The sequence below is a fragment of the Pristiophorus japonicus genome, unplaced genomic scaffold (genome assembly GCF_044704955.1).
Source record: "Pristiophorus japonicus isolate sPriJap1 unplaced genomic scaffold, sPriJap1.hap1 HAP1_SCAFFOLD_1544, whole genome shotgun sequence".
Taxonomy (NCBI): domain Eukaryota; kingdom Metazoa; phylum Chordata; class Chondrichthyes; family Pristiophoridae; genus Pristiophorus; species Pristiophorus japonicus.
The window spans coordinates 17,501-22,500 of record NW_027251222.1 but is presented as its reverse complement, the minus strand read 5'-3'; positions in this window follow the sequence as shown (position 1 = coordinate 22,500).

The following is a 5,000-nucleotide window of genomic DNA, read 5'->3' as shown; positions in this document are numbered from 1 at the left end:
GCGCTCCGGGAGTGCGGAGATACGGCCTGTCAAGTTTCGTCCCGGAAGTCTGGATGGAGCTAAATCCGAAGCCGTTTGCGGGAAATTAGTTCCAGGGCTCGGCGACCGAAGTCAAATCCGTCCCGCCAACTTGACACTTGTCATTTCTGTCCTTGGGGGTTGGCGGGGTACCTGCACAGAGGTAGGAGGTGGCTGATCGAGAATTGGTGAGTTTTCCAAAGTCACGTCTCGAGCCTCCAGGTCTGCAGAGACCGACCAGGGCTGCCGCCCAACCGACTATTCACCCTTTTTGGGCGGGAATTTTTTCCATTTTTGTCCATTTTTCGGGTTTTTGGTCGGGCTTCAAAAACGGCAGCCCGAGGCCTGGCAGAGGCCGGGGCATGTCCCCGGTCGCGCCAGGCGGCTCGCGCGACCCGATTAGGCCCCGAAAGGAGTCGGGAAATCGGCAGACCTGCCCGAGTTCAGCCCGGGGGAGGCGGGGGGCAGGTCGGTTCGGCTCAAATCATTAACCAAAGCCAAGACTTGGTCTCGCTGGCGCAACCGAAGTGCCAGGCTGGATAACTCATTAACCAGAAGGCGGCTGGAGGCAGGCAGGGCTGATGGCTGAGGCCGGGTGGAGGCCACCCGCGGCCGGGAAAGTCAAAAGTCCCGTTGTGTGGAAGTCTATGAGGTCAGATTCGGCCGCCTTACCGGGCCTGCGGTTGATGGTTTCCCGCTTGGGCAAGCGAGTCGGCCCGGCAAAGTGGCCACTTGCATTTTCTGGCAAGTGTCTGCGAACAACGTTAATGAGTTGAACCTCGGCAATTGTCGGAAGTCCCGATGAAGAAATGAAAATGCCCCTTTTGCGGGGATTTGGATGCTCATGGCCGGCAGCAGGTGGCCCGACGCCCCGCCAACTTGACACTTGTCATTTCTGTCCTTGGGGGTTGGCGGGGTATCTGCACAGAGGTAGGAGGTGGCAGAATCGAGACTTGGTGAGTTTTCCAAACAAACGTCTCGAGCCTCCAGGTCTGCAGAGACCGACCAGGGCTGCCGCCCAACCGACTATTCACCCTTTTTGGGCGGGAATTTATTCCCTTTTTGCCCATTTTTCGGGTTTTTGGTCGGGCTTCAAAAGCGGCTGCCCGAGGCCTGGCAGGTGCCGGGGCATGGTCCCCGATCGCGCCAGGCGGCTCGCGCGACGCGATTAGGCCCCGAAAGGAGTCGGGAAATCGGCAGACCTGCCCGAGTTCAGCCCGCGGGGGCGGGGGGTAGGTCGGTTCGGCTCAAATCATTAACCAAAGCCGAGACTTGGTCTCGCTGGCGCAACCGAAGTGCCAGGCTGGATAACTCATTAACCAGAAGGCGGCTGGAGGCAGGCAGGGCTGATGGCTGAGGCCGGGTGGAGGCCACCCGCGGCCGGGAAAGTCAAAAGTCCCGTTGTGTGGAAGTCTATGAGGTCAGATTCGGCCGCCTTACCGGGCCTTCGGTTGATGGTTTCCCGCTTGGGCAAGCGAGTCGGCCCGGCAAAGTGGCCACTTGCATTTTCTGGCAAGTGTCTGCGAACAACGTTAATGAGTTGAACCTTGGAAATTGCCGGAAGTCCCGATGAAGAAATGAAAATGCCCCTTTTGCGGGGATTTGGATGCTCATGGCCGGCAGCAGGTGGCCCGACGCCCCGCCAACTTGACACTTGTCATTTCTGTCCTTGGGGGTTGGCGGGGTATCTGCACAGAGGTAGGAGGTGGCAGAATCGAGACTTGGTGAGTTTTCCAAACAAACGTCTCGAGCCTCCAGGTCTGCAGAGACCGACCAGGGCTGCCGCCCAACCGACTATTCACCCTTTTTGGGCGGGAATTTATTCCCTTTTTGCCCATTTTTCGGGTTTTTGGTCGGGCTTCAAAAGCGGCTGCCCGAGGCCTGGCAGAGGCCGGGGCATGGGCCCCGATCGCGCCAGGCGGCTCGCGCGACCCGATTAGGCCCCGAAAGGAGTCGGGAAATCGGCAGACCTTGCCGAGTTCAGCCCGCGGTGGCGGGGGGCAGGTCGGTTCGGCTCAAATCATTAACCAAAGCCGAGACTTGGTCTCGCTGGCGCAACCGAAGTGCCAGGCTGGATAACTCATTAACCAGAAGGCGGCTGGAGGCAGGCAGGGCTGATGGCTGAGGCCGGGTGGAGGCCACCCGCGGCCGGGAAAGTCAAAAGTCCCGTTGTGTGGAAGTCTATGAGGTCAGATTCGGCCGCCTTACCGGGCCTTCGGTTGATGGTTTCCCGCTTGGGCAAGCGAGTCGGCCCGGCAAAGTGGCCACTTGCATTTTCTGGCAAGTGTCTGCGAACAACGTTAATGAGTTGAACCTCGGAAATTGCCGGAAGTCCCGATGAAGAAATGAAAATGCCCCTTTTGCGGGGATTTGGATGCTCATGGCCGGCAGCAGGTGGCCCGACGCCCCGCCAACTTGACACTTGTCATTTCTGTCCTTGGGGGTTGGCGGGGTATCTGCACAGAGGTAGGAGGTGGCAGAATCGAGACTTGGTGAGTTTTCCAAACAAACGTCTCGAGCCTCCAGGTCTGCAGAGACCGACCAGGGCTGCCGCCCAACCGACTATTCACCCTTTTTGGGCGGGAATTTATTCCCTTTTTGCCCATTTTTCGGGTTTTTGGTCGGGCTTCAAAAGCGGCTGCCCGAGGCCTGGCAGAGGCCGGGGCATGGTCCCCGATCGCGCCAGGCGGCTCGCGCGACCCGATTAGGCCCCGAAAGGAGTCGGGAAATCGGCAGACCTGCCCGAGTTCAGCCCGGGGGGGGCGGGGGGCAGGTCGGTTCGGCTCAAATCATTAACCAAAGCCGAGACTTGGTCTCGCTGGCGCAACCGAAGTGCCAGGCTGGATAACTCATTAACCAGAAGGCGGCTGGAGGCAGGCAGGGCTGATGGCTGAGGCCGGGTGGAGGCCACCCGCGGCCGGGAAAGTCAAAAGTCCCGTTGTGTGGAAGTCTATGAGGTCAGATTCGGCCGCCTTACCGGGCCTTCGGTTGATGGTTTCCCGCTTGGGCAAGCGAGTCGGCCCGGCAAAGTGGCCACTTGCATTTTCTGGCAAGTGTCTGCGAACAACGTTAATGAGTTGAACCTTGGAAATTGCCGGAAGTCCCGATGAAGAAATGAAAATGCCCCTTTTGCGGGGATTTGGATGCTCATGGCCGGCAGCAGGTGGCCCGACGCCCCGCCAACTTGACACTTGTCATTTCTGTCCTTGGGGGTTGGCGGGGTATCTGCACAGAGGTAGGAGGTGGCAGAATCGAGACTTGGTGAGTTTTCCAAACAAACGTCTCGAGCCTCCAGGTCTGCAGAGACCGACCAGGGCTGCCGCCCAACCGACTATTCACCCTTTTTGGGCGGGAATTTATTCCCTTTTTGCCCATTTTTCGGGTTTTTGGTCGGGCTTCAAAAGCGGCTGCCCGAGGCCTGGCAGAGGCCGGGGCATGGGCCCCGATCGCGCCAGGCGGCTCGCGCGACCCGATTAGGCCCCGAAAGGAGTCGGGAAATCGGCAGACCTTGCCGAGTTCAGCCCGCGGTGGCGGGGGGCAGGTCGGTTCGGCTCAAATCATTAACCAAAGCCGAGACTTGGTCTCGCTGGCGCAACCGAAGTGCCAGGCTGGATAACTCATTAACCAGAAGGCGGCTGGAGGCAGGCAGGGCTGATGGCTGAGGCCGGGTGGAGGCCACCCGCGGCCGGGAAAGTCAAAAGTCCCGTTGTGTGGAAGTCTATGAGGTCAGATTCGGCCGCCTTACCGGGCCTTCGGTTGATGGTTTCCCGCTTGGGCAAGCGAGTCGGCCCGGCAAAGTGGCCACTTGCATTTTCTGGCAAGTGTCTGCGAACAACGTTAATGAGTTGAACCTCGGCAATTGTCGGAAGTCCCGATGAAGAAATGAAAATGCCCCTTTTGCGGGGATTTGGATGCTCATGGCCGGCAGCAGGTGGCCCGACGCCCCGCCAACTTGACACTTGTCATTTCTGTCCTTGGGGGTTGGCGGGGTATCTGCACAGAGGTAGGAGGTGGCAGAATCGAGACTTGGTGAGTTTTCCAAACAAACGTCTCGAGCCTCCAGGTCTGCAGAGACCGACCAGGGCTGCCGCCCAACCGACTATTCACCCTTTTTGGGCGGGAATTTATTCCCTTTTTGCCCATTTTTCGGGTTTTTGGTCGGGCTTCAAAAGCGGCTGCCCGAGGCCTGGCAGAGGCCGGGGCATGGTCCCCGATCGCGCCAGGCGGCTCGCGCGACCCGATTAGGCCCCGAAAGGAGTCGGGAAATCGGCAGACCTGCCCGAGTTCAGCCCGGGGGGGGCGGGGGGCAGGTCGGTTCGGCTCAAATCATTAACCAAAGCCGAGACTTGGTCTCGCTGGCGCAACCGAAGTGCCAGGCTGGATAACTCATTAACCAGAAGGCGGCTGGAGGCAGGCAGGGCTGATGGCTGAGGCCGGGTGGAGGCCACCCGCGGCCGGGAAAGTCAAAAGTCCCGTTGTGTGGAAGTCTATGAGGTCAGATTCGGCCGCCTTACCGGGCCTTCGGTTGATGGTTTCCCGCTTGGGCAAGCGAGTCGGCCCGGCAAAGTGGCCACTTGCATTTTCTGGCAAGTGTCTGCGAACAACGTTAATGAGTTGAACCTTGGAAATTGCCGGAAGTCCCGATGAAGAAATGAAAATGCCCCTTTTGCGGGGATTTGGATGCTCATGGCCGGCAGCAGGTGGCCCGACGCCCCGCCAACTTGACACTTGTCATTTCTGTCCTTGGGGGTTGGCGGGGTGCCCGGAGATTTTCGGGAACACGATTTTCAGAACATTTTTACGACAGCGGGTACACTTTGAAAGCGCCCGAAAAGTGATGCTTTGCTGAAAGGTGCTCAATCTCAGGAAAGAGACCTTTGAAAAGAGCACTTGGAAAGTCACAAAATGACCGGTGTGCGAGACTTGGAACAATTTTGACAAAGTCTTTTGTTGTACTTTTCAAACTCTTTGGTGTTTTGCTG